The sequence below is a fragment of the Bos javanicus genome, chromosome 19 (genome assembly GCF_032452875.1).
Source record: "Bos javanicus breed banteng chromosome 19, ARS-OSU_banteng_1.0, whole genome shotgun sequence".
Classification (NCBI taxonomy): domain Eukaryota; kingdom Metazoa; phylum Chordata; class Mammalia; order Artiodactyla; family Bovidae; genus Bos; species Bos javanicus.
Window position 1 is genome coordinate 59,398,554 of NC_083886.1, and position 20,619 is coordinate 59,419,172.

The following is a 20,619-nucleotide window of genomic DNA, read 5'->3' on the forward strand; positions in this document are numbered from 1 at the left end:
AGGGCCAGGGGGATACCCAGGTGGAGAGAGAGCCCTGTTCTGGTTGGGAGAGGCCGGCTGAGCAGGAGAAGTGGGGGGTGCCCAGGCAGGGTCAGGGGTGAGCAGGCAGGGCAGCGGGACTCTTGCCAGGAGCCTGGCCCCACTCTCGCATCGCTCTCTTTCTCTGAAAGGGAGGCTGGCGGAGCTTCTGCATTATTAATAGTGACACATAGTAAACATTTTGGTAATTGTCACAGCCAGAGGCTCTGAGAGGCAGCGCCAGCTGTTGCCAGCGTGAAAAAAGAAGGCAACACGCTCCTGCCAGCCCAGCGCACACCCCCAAACACTCGTGCCTTGAGCCCCACTTTCTGCTTTGTTTCTCCCCTCTCCCAAGCGATCAACTGGAAGTGAGATGCTGGGTCGTATAGAGGAGGGGCTGTCCCCACCCTACCCATTGGAGCCCCGGGTCAGGGTTCAGAGTGTGAGCCGTGCAATCCCCAAAATATCCCCAATAACACAACCCTCTCACCCCAGCTTCCAGCCTCAGCCCAGTCCCAGAGGTCCTGAGTCAGGCTGGAGCCAGGCTGGGAAGGCGGTTTTCCTGTGAGAGACGAGGAGGGGCATCTGACCAGGCCAGCACTCTGGGGGTGCCCCTCTTCAGGAGGGCAGGTGGCCAAAACAGACTCACAGACTAAGAAAATGGACTTACGGCGGCCAAGGGGAAGGATGGGAGGAAGGGAGAGTTAGGGAGTTTGGCATGGACGTGTGCACACGGCTATGTTTAAAATGGAGAACCGACAAGGACCTGCTGGACAGCACAGGAAAGCGGATTCTCAGAGCTGAGCTTGGCAGGCGGCGTTTGAATCACAGACCAGGATCAGCTCAGGTGGTCGCAGGTATAGGAATGCATGCAGGTCTCCTCGGGGAGGCGAGAAATCCTTAAGAGCACATTCTCCCCTTACTAGCACTTCAAGGATCAGCTCAGGTGGTCGCAGGTGTAGGAATGCATGCAGGTCCCCTCGGGGAGGCGAGAAATCCTTAAGAGCACAGTCTCGCCTTACTAGCACTTCAAGGGAGATGCCCTGGGGGCTGAGGAGTTTTTCCTAAATCTGCGGTAGGACTAGCTGTATAGTTTGCAAGACCCTGGCCAGAATGAAAAAGTGGCCCTTGTTTGAAAACTAGGTTAAAAAGTGCTGATATAGCTACTGAAGCTCCAACTCTTTCCTGTCTTCTGCATGTCTCTCTTCTGCTCACCTGCGCAGGCTATTTTCCCAACGCAGAGGGTCTCGGACTTACAATGGCTCAGCTTAGCGTTTCGACTTTGGTTGATGGCACGAAAATGATACACAGTCATCAGAACCTGTACGGCAGGGTTTGAACGTTGATCTTTTCCCAGCTGGCGCTATATGGTCCCATCCTCTCTCGTGATGTTGGGCAGCGGCCGTGATCACAGCTCCCAGGCAGCCCCGCTATCACGCGAGTCAAAAATGAATACACGTACAACCATTCTGTACCCAGATAGCTTCACTGTTCTGTGCCTCAGTTTCAACAGTCAGTCGATGACCTGAGATATTCGACACATTATTATAAAACAGGCTTGAGTTAAGTGATCTTGTGCAACTGTAGGCTAATGTTAAGTGTTCAGAGCACAGTCAAGGTTGGTGAGGCTCAGCTGTGATGTTCATTAGGTGTCGTAAATGCATTTTCAACTCATGGTGACCTCCAATGTAAATCAAGAACGATCCATACTTGCAAAACACAAGTTCAAAGACACAATTATTGAGAATTTTAAGACGGCGACCACAGAGCATGAATCCCGGCATGGCCTCTTCGGAGCACAGGACTCAAAGGCCGCCTGGGCCTCACGCGTGCAAAGCTGGCCCTGGTTTGGTGCGACCCGCTGTGTCACAGAGAAGCGGGTGCAGTTGGGGGCAGGAAGACTGACCCCACTGGGGAGGGGACAGCACGTGGTTCCCTGCTCCGGGTACGGGACAGGGTGCTGGGCCACACCCAAGAAGGGCGCTGGCACCCGGGAGTGGGTGCAACAGATTTCAGCACAGAGGGCAGACCGTGTCCTAGGCCGAGCGATGGGAGAAACGGACTCTGTGGTCCAGCGGAGAGGAATGTCTGATGGTGGTAAATCTGTGTGTGCCAAGAAGGAGATGCATGGGATGAGATGGAGGGTTAGAGAAAGGAGGACCCACCCTGACGGTCAGGGACGGCTGCTCGGGCAGCAGTAACAAAGAGCCATCCACTGGGCAGCTTAACAACAGACAGTTACTGTCTCGGGCTCTGGAGGCTGGATGTCCAAGATCAAGGTGTCGGCAGGGCTGATTTCTTCCAAGGCCTTTGTCCAAGGTTTGCAGTCCACCGTCTTCTCCCCGAGTCTTCACGTGGTCTTCCCTCTGTGCAGGTCTGTGCCCTAACCTTCTCTTCTTGTAAGGCACCAGTCGTACTGGACTAGAGCCCACCCATATGATTTCATTTTGCCTTCATTACCTCTGTAAGCGTGCACGCATGCGTGCTCAGTCGTGTCCGACTCTTTGTGACTCCATGGACTGCAGTCCGCCAGGCTCCTCTGTCCATGGGATTTCCCAGGCAAGAAATACTGGAGTGGGTTGCCATTTCCTACTCCAGGAGATCTTCGCGACTCAGGGATCAAACCCGAGTCTCCTGCATCTCCTGCAGGGGGTGCTCTTTACCTCTGAGCCACCAGAGAAGCCCCCAGGCTGGGTCAAAGGTTATTAAATCGTGTCCCGAGGACCCCAGAATTCAGAGGTGCTTCAGCCATCGTGGCAAGCGGCAGATAGATCAGGGTGGGGAGTGGGGGGAGAGCAACACAGACAGGCTTGGACCCCCACCCTCACCCCTGTTTGCGTGAGGGCATCTGCCCGTTGCTCTGCTCTATCTGTTGGGACCCTTACGTGATTTTATTAGGATCGAGGCTGAGATGGTTTGAAAGCTCTGATTTGAGGGTATCTGGTCCAAGCACCTGGGGTCTCACTTGCCTGAAGTTTAGGTCCCAGAAGTGCCCATCCTTTCTAATGACAGGTGGGATGTCCCCACCATAGACAGGAGGGCATGTGTGTGGGGACCGCCCCAGTCAGCACTGCCAGGGCACCAGGCAGATCCCGGGGGATCTGGCAGGCTGGCTGGCCTTCAGGTTGAATGTCAGGCCAGCCCCGGGGCATGGAAAGCCTGATTCCTGCTGCGCCGGGGATGACAGGGCCGCTGATGTGGGGGACCCTGGTCGCAGAGGGCAGGGCCGCTGGCCAGGACCCAGCTGGGTTCACCTTTCCTGGAAGCTGGGCTGGGCGGGAAGCAGCGTTTCCAGTAAGAAGGAGGCTCAGCCCCTGCTAGCTTGGCACACACCCCCTCATGCTGCAGGGGGAGGGCTCTCACTGCATCTCAGTGGCCCTAATGAGTGCCGTGGAGAGCTGTTTACAGCTAAGTGGGCTGTAATGGCTTTCTGCGGTCATTAGACACAGGCCATTGGGAGTGCCCGTCAGGCCGCAGGGCTGGGCTCCTGCCTGCTCCCCCTCAGGCCCAGATCAATAAGCCAGGAGCGGACCTGGGTGGGCCGCCAGCTGCCTGAGTATGGACGGCCCCTGGGGACCACAGTAGCCACCTTGACCCCAGGCCGTGAGCTAGCTCGGAGCAGCGAGCTCCCCAGAGTGGGAATCCCGAAGTGGACACAGGGCATTGGGGTTGGCTACACTGTTGGAGGCCTAGACCTGGTCAGGGGTGCCTTTGGGGACTCAACTCGATTCCGTTCATCGAGGGTTGAGGGGACACAGGAGTGGGAGAGCAGGGCCGCCCCTCAGGGCTCCCGCATCAGAGACGGGCCTGGCTCTGGTCTCAGTTGTGCCACAGCAAGCGGTGTTCAGTCTCTGAGCCTCAGTCTTCCCGTCTGTAAGGTGGGGTTAAAGCAGCCCCCTTGGCAGGGTGGCTCGAGGAAGCAGTGGGGCAGTGGTGGGTGGAGCTGGCAGTCAGTGGAGCGCGGCGCCTGCATCGCCACCAGCGTCGCCACCAGCATCAGCATCTCATCAGCATCACCACCATTATAAAAGGGATGCTCAGGGCGTCTTCCGGTCTTGTTTCCATTTTGCTTTGGTGGTGGCGGTTGGCCTGTTTTGGCTAACCTCGTGTCAGGTGGCAGACCGAGCCAGTCGGCAGCGGGGGCCAGCCTCACTCGCCCTCACAAGCTCTCAGAAACGATCTGTGGGGCCTCTGCTCTGTGCTGGGCTTTGGGGAAACAGCCAGTGATGGGTCCCGTGGACGCTGGGCTGAGTGCGGAGTGGGTTCGAGCAGGGTCCTGAGGCCGGGCTGGGTTTAGGAGGCAGCGGCGTGAGAGGCCACAGGGACCGGAAGGGGACGTGGCAGAGCAAACCCGGGGGCGTTTGTCCTGCGTCCGCCTTGCTCAGCGCAGGCTCGCTGTCTCCCCAGGACCACCAGGCAGCTCCCAGGGCTCCGGGAGAGTAATGCGGGCTGTCCGACTCTCTGCCTTCCCCCGGCAGAGCCTGGGAGAGTTAGGGCTCTGAGGTCTCACTGCTCGTTCCTCACCCAGAGTAAGTGTCCTGTGTCCGTTGCTGCAGCCTCCGGTAACTCAAGCCCTGCTGCGGAGAAGCTCCTCTGACAGTTTTATCACCCCCGTATCTTGTGGATCCGAGAGCGGGGGACAGCTCTGCACTTCCTAGAAGTCCAGGAGAAAGATGAGAGGTGGAGGGTTATAAACTCACAGTGCTGGGGCTTGGACCTTTGTCCCGAGGGCCTTGACGAGGGTTCTCACTGCCCGCCTGTGTGAGCCAGCTTGATCCAGTCCTCTTCCTCTGCCTGGAATTTTCCAGACTGCAGCAAACAGCCACAGTGTTTCTCAACCCAGGCCACACCTGAAAATCACCTGGAGGGATGATTTCAAAATTTCCAACGTCTGGACCCAGTGCCTGCTGTTTCTGATCGATTCATCTGCTGCGGAGATTGTTTCTAAAAGCTCCCTACATGTGAGAATCCAGTGTGCAGCCAGGGTTAACACATGTGAATATAAAGCTACCCACTCCAGTATTCTTGCCCGGGAAATCCCATGGACAGAGGAGCCTGGCGGGCTATAGTCCATGGGGTCGCAAAGAGTCGGACACGACCGAGCAACTAACACTTTCATCATTGATGTTGTTCCGTCGCTCAGACGTGTCTGACTTTTTGCAACCCATGGACTGCAGCACGCCAGGCTTCCCTGTCCTTCACCAGCTCCCGGAGTTTGCTCAGACTCATGTCCAGTGAGTCAATGATGCCATCCCACCATCTCACTTTTCACAGAGGAAAGAAAATGGGCTTTGGAGCTGGGCGTCCAGCCCTGGCCCTGCCCCTTACCGTGTGATCGTAGGTGAGTCGTTCAGCATCTCTGAACCTTAGTGCCAATTTCCAGTTTTTTAATGAATAAAAAAATCAAAATGGAGACGAGAGTTCCTGGCTCTTCAGGAGACAATTGTTGAATGTCAATTAGGAAAACGTGTGCAAAAGCACGGAGCTTTTGCAGCCTCAGCCCCTTTGTTGCGCTGTCTAGAGAGGACAGGATATTACCATGTTGTCTATCACAGTGTACACGAAGCCTGCAGACAGACGGACCCTACTGCCCATTGGTTTTAAGGTAAATCAGGGGTGATGGTCACTTCTTCTTTGGGTCATTGGGTTAATGGCTACTGCCCTTTGTATCTGTCCTCCTTGATTGACCGCCTTGAATCTGCAATTTCTCTTTCCCCAAATTGGGAGGTACTCAGCCTCTATTTGGAGAAGGCAATGGCACCCCACTCCAGTACTCTTGCCTGGAAAATCCCATGGACAGAGGAGCCTGGTAGGCTGTACTCCATGAGGTCGCTAGAAGTCAGACACGACTGAGTGACTTCACTTTCACTTTTCACTTTCATGCATTGGAGAAGGAAATGGCAACCCACTCCAGTGTTCTTGCCTGGACAATCCCAGGGACGGGGAGCCTGGTGGGCTGCCGTCTGTGGGGTCGCACAGAGTCGGACACGACTGAATCGACTTAGCAGCAGCAGCAGCAGCCGCCGCCTCTATTTCGTCAAAGACTTTTTCTGCCCATATTTTCTCTCCTCTCTTTCTAGGGCTCCATTTATATAGATGTCAGGTGCTTAGATACAGTCCCTGAGGCCCTAGGTTTGGAGTTTTGTTCTTTTGGTTTTAGGTTTTTTTTTTCAGTCTGTTCTTCAGGTTGGATATTTTCTACTGATCCATCTTCACATTCACCGACTCTTTCTTCTGTTCTTGTTAATGAAGTGTTAAGCCTATTCAATCAACTTTTAATTTCAGATCTTGTATTTTTCAATTCAAGAATTTTTATTTGATTCTCTTTAATAGTTTTTATTTCTCCACTGAGATTCCCCATTTGGACATTCATTACAGGTATATTTTCCTTTATGTCCTTAAGGACAGTTAGAATAGCTGTTTTAAAACACTCTGTATTGATTTCTATTATGTAAGGATCACATTTTTCTGGGTTTGTGTGTGTGTGTGTGCCTGGAAGTTTGGGCCATATCCTGGACATTGTGAATGACGTGTTGTAAAGACTTTGGATTTTGTTATGTTACCCTCAAGCGCATTGATTAACAGCAAATGAAAATGTCTAATTTGGCTGGACTCAAACTCCAAACTTTTTCTCCCATGTGGTGGCCAGTAGCAGAAATCTCTTTTCAGTTCTTCTAACCTTTGTTGCAGAGAAGGCGATGGCACCCCACTCCAGTATTCTTGCCTGGAAAATCCCAGGGATGGAGGAGCCTGGTAGGCTGCAATCCATGGGGTCGCAAAGAGTTGGACACAACTGAGAGACTTCACTTTCCCTTTTCACTTTCATGCATTGGAGAAGGAAATGGCAACCCACTCCAGTGTTCTTGCCTGGAGAATCCCAGGGACCGGGGAGCCTGGTGGGCTGCCATCTATGGGGTCGCACAGAGTCGGACACGACTGAAGCGACTTAGCAGCAGCAGTAGCAGCAACCTTTGTTGAGCTGCTTAGAGTGGCCCATGCTTGGATATTTCACAGGTTGGCCAATGCTTTGGGAAGAGTTTATACACAGGATTTGAGTCTGCTTCCACTGACTTCTCCCTTCTGGGATTCCCACCCTCACATTCCAACTATTCGCAGTCCCTCCAAACTCTGTTCTCTGGCTCTTTAAGTCAGTAAGATTTCAGGTTTTCTGTCTGGCTTCCCTGGTGGCTCTGATGGTAAAGAATCCTCCTGCCAATGCAGGAGACCCAGGTTCGGAGACCCTGGGTTGGGAAGATCTCCTGGAGAAGGGAATGGCTCCCCACTCCAGTATTCTTGCCTGGTGAGTCCCATGGACAGGGGAGCCTGGTGGGCTACAGTCCATGGGGTCGCAGAGAGTCGGACACAACTGACCAACTGACACTTCCACTTCATCTGGATTTTCGTTGTCCCCCTTGGCAGAGGCTGGAGTCCATCATCGACAGAGCCCCATGGAAAAGTCACTCAAATGCCACTCCTGTCTTCCAAGTATTGACTCCCCTCCTTGTCGCCGGCTTTTGGCTGCTCTCCAGGGCCTTCAGACACTTGTTTACGCTTGTCGTCTGCTGGAGGGAGGTTGGTCTGCCGTCTTCACCAGCAGCCCCAGAGCCAGCCGTTTGGTCTCACAAGGCCGCACGAGAGGGCAGCAGGCGTTGATCCTGGTCACGCCTGCACCCACCCATCGACATTAGTCACACCAGCCGTTCATCACGTATAGCTGAACATCCCAGAGGCTCAGCTCAAGGACAGGATGCAGAAGAGCCTCGCTTTAAGAGAAGGGGGACTTTGGACTTTCCTGGGTAGTCCGGAGCAGGAGGACCACCGGTTACATTGCAGGAGGCACAGGTTCAATCCCTGGTCCAGGTACTGGGATCCCACATGCTGCGTGGAGTAGCCAGAAACAGACGGAGAGAAGACAGACTCCGTGCTGCAAGCCAGCCCTGTCCAGTCAAGCTTCCTATGGTAATAGGAATGTGCTATATTCTGCACAGCCCAACGTGGCAGCCGCCAGCCACATGTGGCCAGTGTGACTGAGAGACTAAATTTTAAATTTTATTTCATTTTAATAAACAACCTGCTCCTACTGTGTAGCACGGGGAACTGTATATTCTATATATAGAATATATACATGTTCTGTATATTCTATAATACACAGAATAACTATATATACAGTCATTATATATATACTGTATATATATAAAATATGTGACATATATATATACTGTACGCTGCTACTGCTAAGTCACTGCTGCTGCTAAGTCACTTCAGTCGTGTCCGACTCTGCGACCCCATAGACGGCAGCCCACCAGGCCCTGCTGTCCCTGGGATTCTCCAGGCAAGAACACTGGAGTGGGTTGCCATTTCCTCCTCCAATGTATGACAGTGAAAAGTGAAAGTGAAGTCGCTTAGTCGTGTCTGACTCTTATCGACCCCATGGAGTGCAGCCCACCAGGCTCCTCCGTCCATGGGATTTTCCAGGCAAGAGTACTGGAGTGGGGTGCCATTGCTCTCTCCCATATGTACTGTATAATATACAGAATAACTGTATATTCTATAATAAACCATAGCAGAAAAAATTTTAAAAAAAGAATGCATCTGTATGTATAACTGAATCACTTTGATGTACACAAGAAATTAACACATTATAAAACAACTGTACGTCAATTAAAAAATGTTATGTCATTTCAGTGACAAGTTAATATTTCCACGGCTTCAGGAGGCTACTGGCTGCTATGTTGGTACAAGTCTAAGCAAATTCCAGAAATTGGTCTGGAATTGACAGGAAAATAGAAAACAGGGTAGCTGTAAAAAAGAGTTACCAAAAGATTTACTGTAAGAAAGCAGAAGGAAATAAACTCAGCTAGGGCATGTAAAGTAGGATTTTATTTATTCCCTTCCCCCCAAGACGGTACGTACACCTGAAGAGCCCCTTTTGGAGTCCTGTTGCCCTGCAGAGTTGCTCATGGCATTTCAAACTGAGAGTTCTATTAGGCAGCAATTATAAAGGAACACAGACAGGTTTTTTAAAGTTATGGATTCCCCTAAGGTATTCGAGATAGGACATGATTTATAAAAATTAGATTTGCCTGTGACTTCTGGGAGAGCGCATCTCAGATTTGAAGCGAAGTTATCCATCGCTGGTTCTGTCTCAGTCCAGCCTTCCCCGCAAGGCACGCATCTCCTGGGTGTGGTGGGTGCCTGCCCAAGGTTTCCTGCCAGCAGTGGTCTGAGGACATGGGCGGGGCCGTCGACCCGCCGCCCCGGGAAATAGTGAGAGCACTGAGGTTCCAGCTAGACTGCCTGAGGTGGTACTCCAGCTTCAGCGGGGTGCTATGGGCTCCAGAGTGTCTGTGTGCCTCAACTTGCACATCTGTAAAATGGGGACAGTAAGTCAGCCCACCTCCTCAGGATGTTTAGGGTGGAGGCATGAGTGTGTGGTAAAGAGTATAGAACATGGACACATCAGTCCTTTGCACGTGATAAAATGCTCAGTACGTCTTGGTGACATTTCTCTTTCTTCCTTACCGCCTCCTCCATGCCCAGGTTCTGTCTCCCTCTCCCTGCTCTTTCTGACTGTCCCCAAACCCCATGACTCACCCCTTGTCTCCCCAGCCCTCATGCATCATTCTGGACAGACACCAGAACAGCCTCCACCCCCTCCTCTCCCACCTGCCTGGCTCCCACCCCCGCCCCCCAGCTCTTCTTTCTCCTTTGAGAAGCGTCTGACCTCATGCTCCATTCAGAACGCGTATGGCTGTCATTCTCCCGTATTTCCACCTGCCCTAATTCTTATAGGGGAAGCGGGGCGGGGGGGGGGAGGCAGGCTAATTGGATACGAAAAGCGAACAGAGGAAGACCGGAACAAGGATCAAATGAGTGAGGCTCTGGCCTCAAGTACAAAATTGAATGGGTGCCCAAGACATTCAGTCATCGAGATAAATAACGTTTTAATGCAGTATTTTTTAAAAATCCAAATTATGTGGCGAAAGTCACATGATGAATAAAATATCAGAATGTTCCCAGAAGACCAAATCTGCCCCTGCCCTTTCACCGCACCGCCTCCCCCAGCGCCAATGCCGTCAGAGCCTGACTTTATTTAACATCTTGCTGTTTTGTTCATCGTAGAATGTCTTACATTAATTTGTATTTTTTAAAACGTTACATTAAAATATTTATTTTGATGACTCAGATTTTTGCCACCCTTCCTTTAAATTTTGCCCCAATGCCTCGCTCTTCTCACCTTGATCCTGGCCCTGAAACAGAGTCCTTGCGAGCAGAGGCTCATTCTAGGGGAAGCCAGCTGTTGGGGGGGGTGGGGGCAGGAGGGTCTCAACAGTCCCCAGGGAGCCCTCTGGGGCCACTTGCTCCTTGTCCAGCCTTTTAGCCATTGGAGGCTGGGGCAGAGGCCACCCCTGAGCCACATACAGGAAGACAGTCCCCCTGACACAGTGATCATGCACACCCCCAAATGAGCCCTGTAACATGTACCTCTGGGGTCCATGGTGACAACCACACAGTGCAGCCTGAAGAAGGACGCCGGCTGCTTCTGCTCTGAAGCAGCCCAGGAAACATGTCTTCTTGGGTGCTTTTCTGCGGCCACCTCACCATTTGGGGACCTCCCAGACCCTGGGCTGATGTCTCCTCTTCCTCCTCCCCCTTCCTGATCTGGGAGAGGCAGTCCCATGGGCTGACTACACGCAGGGGTGGGTGGGGTGAGTGGACAGAGGCCAGAGGAGGGGGCCTGGCACTGCCAACCCTGTCATTGCCTCTTCGCACGCCCACCACAGCTCTCTTTCCAGACCCAAAATAGCTGCCCCAGCCCCACCCCTGGCACAGCTAGAAATGCCCAAGTTGTGAGTGTCTGGGGCGGGGCACTCGCCAGATCCCCCAAAGCCTGGGCAGGGTGAGTAGGAACAGGGCGGGGTGTCTCCCCACTTCCTGTACCTGCGGGGGAGCGGGGGCCCTGGTGTCCAGCAGGCCGCCAGCCAGGCCTGTTGGCATCATCCCACGCTCCCTGCTTCCTGACCCCCAAGGGTGTCCCAGCTCCTTTCTCGCTGGCAGGAGAGAGCTGGCCCGTCTCCTGGGAGGGGAGCCTGATGCTCCTGAGTCAGACCCAAGGGAAGGGCAGGAAGCTGGCATTTCTGGAGCAGCTGATCTGCACCAGGCAGGGTATGAACATCCGAAATTTCAGCCAGCTTTCCCGTCACCCTGTAGGCGGGGCCCAGATCCTCCATCATTGTGCGAGATTTTAAATATTGAAGAAATAGTGCTCAACATCTCTGGAACATTCTGTGTTCTAGCCGCTGGAAGGTGGACGCCAGGCACAGTCTCAGCGGCCAGTACACCCAGCCCTGCTTCATTCCCACAGCCCAGATGTCGTCCCAGCCAAGCGGAACCTTGTATTCCTGGTTATTAAAATTTTAATGACTCCTGACTGCAGTTTCTTCTCCTGGTTTAAGGCAGTGGTACTAGAAGGGATGGGCTTCCCAGGTGGCGCAGTGGTAAAGAATCCACCTGCCAACGCCAAGAGTCATGGGTTCCATCCCTGGGTCAGGAAGATCCCCTGGAGAAGGGAATGGCAACCCACTCAGTATTGTTGCCTGGAGAATCCCGTGGACAGAGGAGCCTGGCGGGCCACAATCCATGGGGTCACAGAGAGTCAGACACACCTGAGAGATTAAACAGCAACGGCAAGAAGGGCCTGCATCTCACAGACTAGGATGCCAAAGCTCTCAGGGCCGAGCCGTTCGATCACGCCTGGGTTTGAACTTGGCTCCCTGTGGGTCTGGAGCCCGAGCACTCTTTTCCAGGTTGCATTCGTTCCGGGCAAGGCTGGGGCCGGACTTTGGGGCAGAGACCCACCTCCCCGCTGCGCGACAGCTTAGAGGACCCCCAACCCTGCATGCTGACCCAAGGTCAAGACCAGATGCTGTAAAGTGGCCACAGCGACCAGTGATGCCCGCACTCTGGGGACTAAAGGCTTTGGGCTGTCTCGCCCTCTCTTGTGTCCTGTCTGGACGAGGTCTCTGTGGTTCCATGACCCTGGAGTGCAGACATTTAGGGCCCTGCATCTGTTAGGACGGGAAGGTGTGAACAGAAAGACGGGGGAGGGGCTCACCTTACCTGCTCATCCTGCTGGGTCCACCCACCTGGCCGTGGGGAGGCCCTCTGCAGGCTGGAGGGCAGACACCCTGAGGTGTAGTTTATCTAGAGCAGGGGAAGGGGGAGGGGAGGGGGCGAGGGAGGTGGGGAGGGGTGCTGTCGGCCCCCACACGGTCCAGAGTGCCGGCTGGGAGCTGAGTGCCCTCACCCATGTATCCTTCCCAACCCCTTCTCCTCCTGTGTCAGAGGAAAGTGCTCAACCTCAAGAACTCTCAAAAGAATACCCTTTCTAACGTAACGTATATTGTTATGTTATATGATAATATTATTACTATACTTTATTGCATTCCATTTATCCACTCCATGCTCTGTGCCAGACGCCCTGCCAACTCTTTGACCGGCTTTATAACCCACTCGGCAGTATCTGTATTCATGTCAGCTCTACGTTACTAGTGAGAAGCCCCGAGGCTCAGGGAGGTTGAGTGCTTTTTCCCCGAGTTGCACTGTCAGCGTGTGAACCCGTGTGGCGTGCTGTCTCTCAGGGTCCCTCTGTCCGGCGTCTGTCTGGTGGGACAGGTCCTCCTCTCTCAGCCGCTGTGCCCCCCAAGTCCCCGCTGGACTCAGACACAATTTCGGGTCCTGGCCCCTGCGCACAGGGGCCCTGGTGAAGGTGGGCAGTTCCAACTGAGCAGCGAACAGAAGTACTATTTAGCTTTCTCTTTCTTCTGCTAGAAAAGGCGGTCCCTTTCCTTCTCTTGTGTATTCTCCTCTCTTACTTGTTTCTTGGCTGATTTTTCATCCTTTGAAATGAGACCCCATCCTGGGATCCAGGCCACTGGCTGGAAGAAGCTGGAAGCAGGCAGGCCTGGGGCTGCAAGGGCTGGGAGGTGGGCATCCCTCCCATGTGGGGTGACTCACAACCCCAGGATTCAGGGCTGGGAACCCCCACGGGGGAGGGTCAGGACCCCAGCCGGCAGCCTTCCCTCGGGGCTCCTGGTGGAAGCCCTGTTAGCTTGACCCCGATTCAGCACATGCCTGTGGAAGGCCTTGTGGACTTTAGTATCCGCATCTGTCTAATGGGCTAAAGCCCGAGCTGTGACGTCACCGGCTGGATGATAAAAGGAGACGCAGTCCGTGTAAAAGTGCCTGGTCCAGTGGTTAAGACTGTGCTTCCACTGCAGGGGGCGCTGGTTCGGTTCCTGGTCGGGGTTCCTTGCCGCACAGAGTGGCCAAAATAATTTTAAATAATTTTAAAATGCCACACAGATATTAGACATAGCTTGATTATCGTTCCATTCTTTCCTTCCTTTTTTTTTTTCTTTTCCCTCTTCCCTTTCTTTCTTCCAAGTGAAGTTAGCTTCAGAACAAAGCATCCGTGGCTGCCTGGGTAGGGTCACTGTCATTAACGGAGGAATTCTGGAAGGTTGCAGAGGAAACCCGGTGGGACCATTTACAGAGCCAACCACAGGCGCACGTCCTCAGGTTCTCCGGCTCCTCCGACGTCTGCCCGGCGGACCTGTGGGCTGAGAGCCTGTGTTCTGTGCCAGGTCACAGGCAGAACGTGAGGCCTTCCTCTCCTTTCTCTGCCCAGCATCCTCCCTGTTTCATCAGAAGGCAGCAGACGGCAGAGCTCAGATGTGAACCCAGGCGGCCGGGTCTCCATGCTGTACTTCTTCTCAGACGAGCTAGGTTATTCCTCTGACTGTATTTCTGTTAAAACCAGAACAGGTTTACAAAGGGAACAGAGATGGAATAACCAGAGAACAGCTGCACGAGAATTAAGAAATAGTTTTCACAAAAGGTGTGCTAAAAAAAAGTCCCATGTTGGTCAAATGAGAGTGCCCCAACCGAAGGTGACTCAGGGTTTATAAGCAGCCACAAACGGCTGTCCAGCCAGCACCCAAGCAAATGCCACCTGTTAATAACGGGCTGTGCCCAAAAGACCCTGATGCTGGGAAAGATCGAAGGCAAAAGGCGAAGAAGGTGGCAGAGGATGACACAGTTGGACGGCACCACCAACTCAACAGACACGAGTTCAAGCAAAATCCAGGAGACAGTGAAGGACAGAAGAGCCTGGCGTGCTGCAGTGCATGGGGTCGACTGGACAACAACAGGCTGTGCCCAGTAACTCCGGGTCTCACGTGAGGCTGAGGGAGAAAGCTCTTCTTCTCTGTCCTGGTTGGACGTGGTGAGCTCCGTTTAATGTAAGGAAGTCATCTTCCTTTATTTAAAAAAGAAAAAAGCTCATAAGATAAAAGCTCACCGGGCTCTCGGAATTATTCATATTTAACAAAAGCTGTTTGCTGCTTTGCTCTGTTGATCTGCTTGTTTGGAGCCAACCTGCTGCTTCCCACGTCCCTGGCTGTGTCTCCGCCCCCAGTCCGTGGTGTCAGGAGAAAGAAGAGGAATGGTCCCCGAGTGTCTCCCTTCCTGACAGCGACTTTCAACAAGTGGCATGGCTTTTCCCAATGGTCCGTCCTTGGCCCGAGCCACCCCCGCCCCCCAGGCAATGCCCTCCAAAGTCCTGGGTATTTCCTAGGAGCCTCAGAAACCCAGGGCCGAGGCACCCCCGAAGCTCCCCTTCCAGGGGGACTGGCACTCTTTGGCCAGCAGGGAGGCCCACGCCCCATCCCTCCCATCCTTGCATCTCCTTCCCTGGACCCCTTCCCCCAGATTCACGGCTTCCAGCCTCCAGCCCTCCCCAGGTGTTTGGAGTCTGCGGCATTTCAATTCCATGTTTGCTTTTTATGAAAGGGAAGAGATCCGTCTGCAGAATATTAAGTGGCTCCAGCAGCTTTGGAGGCAGAGCCGCTAATCCGCCGACATCTGCTGCTTATGTGATCTTGGTGCCTGGCAGCCCCACTCCTGGTCCCCTCCCCACCTCGGCCCTTGCTCAACCCCCGACTCCATCTGAGCTCCAGGCTTTGAGGTGCAAAGGGAGAGAATGAGAGATTCAGGCCAGCCCCAGTGCTCGCCCAATGGCAGGGGTGGGGCGTGGACTTGACCTCTGAGTTCCCCCCGCGGCCCAGGGCAGGGACCTGGCCAAGACAAGCGTCCATGGGAGGGCTCCTCTCCTGCCCTTGGCTCAGTGGACAGAGGAGGCGAGAGGCCGCATGAGTCCAGGGTCTGATGGCGAGCTCCCAACACGCACCCGCACCAGGCCATGGGCTCCATCCACCTGCCACACCTTCACAACAGCTGTTGTCCCCACCTGGGACGTGCTTCTCCCTGCCTCCGACCGTTGCAAGCCCCCCAGCCTTCGAGGCGTGCTCTGGTTGCGGTGCGTGGGGGCTTCTCTCTAGTTGGGCCTTGCTGGCTTCTCTAGTTGCAGCACGTGGGCTCAGTTCCCCGAACAGTGATCGAACCTGTGTCCCCTGTAGTGAAAGGCAAATTCTCAACCACTGGACCACCAGGGAAGTCTGTGAATGGCATGGTCCTGGACAAAACTTGTTTGACCTCTTGGGGCCTCAGTTTCCCTGTCATTAACTCAGGGATAATAATATCCAGTTTCCAAGGTAGCCCCGGGGACTAATAGGTAATGCGTGTTTAAAGGCCTCGACACAGACATTGGTTCGTCCATGTCAATTTCCGTATGGAGGCAGCCGAGGGTTCCCACCACTGGTTCCTTGTGTCCGGTCTCCCCACTCTTGGCTCTGATGGGGTTCAGAATGAACAGACAACCAAGCATGTTTCCATGCTCAGCATCACCTCCATGCCCAGAGTGGGGTACCCTAGAGCTCCCCCGATCCTTCTCTTCCAGCCCCCACAGTGGCCTCCACACTGACCTGCATCCATCCCTCCCTCCCCGGGAGCAGCGTGAGGCTGGGACCGTCTGCCCTGGCCTGGGAGCTGGAGCTATCTCTGAGTGCCCGCCAGAGGATCGGGGTGAGGGCTCTTGAGCTGAGAGCTTGCCCGGGAGAGAGCTTAGAGTGCAGTGTAAATGAAGCCAGAGAGAGAAGTGCAGACGAGTTGATTCAAAGATGAAGTCGCAGAGGGCACTCTGAGAAGCAACCTACCTCGAGGCCAGCTGGCCAGCTGCCGTCGTACGTAGCATCCTCCGTAAGCTCTGCGGTCAGCCTGGCCAGGTTCAGATCCTGTCCCCACATCCTCCCAGGGAGATCTGGGACAGGTGGCTTCCTCTCTTTGAGCCTCGGTTTCTCGTGTCTAAAGTGGGTGGAACAACAGCTCCTGCTTTGTTGTCTGCTAGGAAGTTAATCTGGGTAGGATGGGCTCAGCACCCAGTAAGTGATGGTCATTGCAGTCATCTGATAGGATGCTGGGAGGGCAGGAACAGAGGCTCGGGGGCTCTCAATTTCCCAGCAACAGGCTGTCTTTTTTAACTTACTATCTTCGCTCATTTCCCTCCTCTCCTCCAAGTGGCCCTGGGCTCTGGCTGTCTCACAGTTTAGCAGTGTGATTTTTTGGATCCTTCTCGCATGGAAGGAGCTGAATTTCTAGTTTCTCCTTCCCAGTGGCCACAGGAAGCTCAGTAAATTGCGAGTGGTGGGTGTGGCCGGAGAGGTCAGAGGGGTCTGGTGACATGAACTTCATTGTGTTCTGGAATGTTTTCCGGGGGTAGGGGGTGGGCGGCGCAGGGGGCAGAGGTTGGTGTCCTAGCAGAGTGCACTCAGCCATCATCTGGACTGTGTGGACGCCCACCTCTCGGAGGGGGGGGGTCCCCCTGCCCCCCCCGACTTTCACTCATGACACAGATGTCACGGGTCCCCTCCAAGCTGCCTTCACACGAGGGAATCCTATCTCAAATATGTTGCACAAATGAATAATAAAAACAAAGGAAAATGACCCTCTTTATTGAAACTCATTTTATGAATAAAACAATTATTCTGGTAATTGAAAAAATGTGTCGTTAAATTAAATGCAGTGGTTCCTATTAAAATTTTAGTGCGTCTTTTGCTGCTGCCGGCTAGAGGCTGGTAATTATAGTCGAGAGTTTCGCTTTCTCTTTATTGTTTTTTAATCTCTCCGTGCTGCGGCTCTCCGACAATATTTTATGTCAAAGAGATTTAGGGCTGCGATCCAGACGGGAGGGCGAAGCCGGCGACGGCTGGGGGCGGGCAGCCGGGCCCCCGCCGTGTCATCCGCCGCCCATGCTGGGTTGACTGTCACTCTGGCCACCCGCCCATCTGGATTGGTCTCTTCCGCTGTCTGTCAGCCTAGTGGCAGCCAATCACAGCCCTCAGGCCCAGTGCCTCCCCGCCCACCCCCTTCTCCGACCTCCTCCTTCCAGGAGAGGGGTTCAGGGGAAAAGAAGGCCTGTACCGGGTCTGTGGGTGGCCTGGGTCTCAGCTCCTCTGGAAGCAGCAGGGTAGGGTGGGTGGGGCAGACCTGAGGTTCTTCCTGCCCTTGTGGGGGCAGTTGAGGAAGGTTCTGGAAACCCTATGTGCAAGCACCGTGAGGGCAGGGACCACCTTGCCTGTCTAGCTCACTGTGGAATTCACGGCTCCCCCCCAGAACGAGTGATGCCTCAGAGGCTTTCGATTCTTGTCGAGGAAGGAAGGGCGGGAGGGAGAAAGAGAAGGCTTGGGCCAGGCTAGGTTAAGCAGAGAGGAGCAATACAGGAGAGCGGGGAAAGGCCTGAAAAAAGCTCTGGGTTCCTTTCCAGGCCTCCCTCCATCCCCTCCAGAAATGTCGGAGGAGGGAAGACCAAAGACAGTCTCCCTCTCCGCTCCTGGCAGGAGCTGCGGGGCTCTGACTCAGACAGTTGGTAACTGCCCTTGATGTGTTATATGTCTCCATGGCTCAGACTGCATTTCTGCTCTTTGTCTGAGAGATTAAGCTCCTGATGGGCAAGGTCTCTGGCCCTGCAACCTGCCACTGGGAGCTTGATGGATCAGGCTGGGCATGGGAGCTCCCTGGCATTTATCAGCAAGGCACAGGGAGCTGGTAGGGGCCAAATGCTGCTCTCTAGCCCTGTGGGCTGAGCTCTCAGCACGGGGCCAGAAGCAAGGCCGGGCGAGGGGCTCTGGACCCCCCACCCGCCTGCTCTGTGGCTTCAGGCTACCGTCAGGACCCCCTGTACCATTCCTGGGCTGTTCCCTCTCAGATCCTTTCCTTGGCCTTCCCCTGCTCTGTCCTGGATCGCAGGTGGCTATCTTCTGGTTTCTCAGGCTCCGAGGCAGCTGGACTCCGGTTGAGCGTGGCTGATGGAGGCACTGGCGAGTGGGAAGGAGAGGGAAGCCGGGGTGTGCCCCCATCTCCGAGTCTCCCCTGGCATTCCTGCAGCCACTGTGTTTTGTTCGGGACTCCAGCTCCTGGCAGACAGGAGGCCCTGTCCGTGCTGTCCCCGGCAGCCCACCCGAGGTTCTAATAACCCTGCTTCCTCCGGGACCCTTCCCTCCTAGGGCTGGTGGGAATTCCTGTCTTGCTAACCTCTGCGTCATTCCCTGTCCCCGTTTGCCTTCTCAGCTCCCCTGGAACCAGTGTCCTATAGTGGATTCCTGTGTGTTAATACATCAAGTCATTTCTGTTTCCTGGTTGGACTCCAGCCTGCCCTGTGAACATCGCTGGGAGAGAAATGGGGGCAGAGGGGCTGCCCTGGCAGGGGTAAGAGTGGGAGAGGCCCCGCAGCCCCTCCCAGCCCTCCCCCTGCCCAAGGGAGGCTGCTGTGTCCAGACAGGTGGCTGTTCCTGTCCAGCCCTCTCTACTGATCATTTTATGCTGATCTATTCACATGGGATAGCGTCTCATTTCGCAGTAATTGAGCTATTTTCCCAGTTGGGCAAAGGGTTAGGAGGTTAGGGCCCTTTCCTGGGATGGTAGTATTCTGAAGAATAAATTACAGAGCCATTAACCCTCTGTTAATGGAGCAGAGTGGCTGGGAGGCCAGGGGGAGTCATGCTCTCTGCCCCTTCCACCCGCCTCTTCCCCTTGCCCCCTACAGCGCCAAGTTCAGCTTGAGTCCTCTTAGTCAGAGCTCCATCAGGCATATTTCTGAACCGGGCCAGTTCACCTTGATCTAGAAATAACCAGGGCACTATATCAGAAAAGAGCACAGGGAGAGCCATGGAAGGAGGGAGGGAGCAGGCAAGGAGACAGGCTGGGTGACGCAGCTAAATGCCAGGTGACCTGGAGCCTGGAAAATACGGGGCTTAGTGTGCAGCAGAGTGGCAGGTGGTGCGTGTTGGTTGGGCACCTACTGTGTACCAGGTACTCTCACCTTTATCAGCTTCCTCATCTCATTGAATTCTCTATTCTGTGAAGTAGGAGTCATTGTTCTTATTTTATAGACAGAGGGATCTGAGGTTCAAAGATATTTAGTGGCTGGTCCAAGGTCACACAGACAGGACCACTTCCTGTCCACTCCCGTCCTTCCCTAGTGGCTCAGATGGTGAAGAATCTGCCCACGATACCGGAAACCCGGGTTCAATCCCTGGGTAGGGAAGATCCCCTGGAGGAGGGAATGGCAACCGACTCCAGTGTTCTTGCCCGGAGAATCCTGTGGGCAGAGAAACCTGGCAGCTACCGTCCATGGGATCACAGAGGGTTGGACACAACTGAGCGACTAACACTCGCCCTGCCTCTCTTTGCTAACTCTCTGCCTTATCACCTCCTACAAGACTTACTAAGTACCTAAGCTGAACCCTGGGATGCTGGCAGCGTATAATCTAAAACAGACAGCCCACCAAGAGGGGCACAGGTGCACACATGGATGTGCCATTCATTTCTCCATTCATTCGTTCGTTCGTAAGTCCATTCATTCGTACATTCACCAGATAGCCTCTCTTTGCCCAGCACTGTCCAGGCTCCAGGGCTAGAGTTGTGAATTCGTCAGATTTTTTTTTTTTTTTTTAATCCTCACTGAACTTACAGTCGAGCAGGGAAAATTCCCTCTAGGAAGACCGGTGCCCAGGAAGTATTGATGGTAAATCATGGTGAGTGTCACGAGGAATGATGCGCAGAGCGGACCATTTCCAGCAGTCTGCTGGTTGGCTCCTTGCGTAGGCTGGGGTCCTCAGAGCTCAACCCTCAGACTCTGCTCTGCCCTTCGCTCTCCACTCTGCCCCTGGTGGCTCGGCACTTGCTGTCATCTCTAAACCCAGGTCTACCCCCGGTTACTCTCCTGAGCACAGAGCCTCTTCTGACATCCTGCTAATAACTTCCTCTGCTTGAATGTACCTGAGAGTGGAGGGGAGCAGCGCTGTGCTGGGGAGCGTTAACAGCCGGCCCTGGGCTTGTAGCAGCTGCCAGTTTCCATGGTGTAAGCGCTCCCACCATGACTGATTTCAAGCCACACTGACTCATTTGAAAAGACTGGGAAAGATTGAAGGCGGGAGGAGAAGGGGACGACAGAGGATGAGATGGTTGGATGGCATCACCGACTCAATGGACCTGATTTTGAGTAAACTCCAGGAGTTGGTGATGGACAGGGAGGCCTGGCGTGCTGCAGGCCATGGGGTCGCAAAGAGTCAGACACGACTGAGCGACTGAACTCGAGTGAACCGAACCTGAAATGACTGAACAGAGATTTGGGGAGAGACATGC

The 20,619-nt window shown here is 54.1% G+C and overlaps 1 protein-coding gene and 1 long non-coding RNA gene across 3 annotated transcripts in view; one reads left to right on the forward strand and one right to left on the reverse strand.

Annotated features, from left to right (window-relative positions):
* Nucleotides 1-20,619, forward strand: part of SDK2 (sidekick cell adhesion molecule 2) — a 264,287-nt gene that overhangs the window by 57,428 nt on the left and 186,240 nt on the right. The gene's annotated exons all lie outside the window — the stretch shown is intronic.
* Nucleotides 8,877-15,462, reverse strand: LOC133232940 (uncharacterized). The gene is made up of 2 exons (XR_009731511.1): nucleotides 10,504-15,462; nucleotides 8,877-9,385 (listed from the first exon to the last, which is right to left on the reverse strand). It is a non-coding gene; the product is annotated as an uncharacterized LOC133232940 (long non-coding RNA).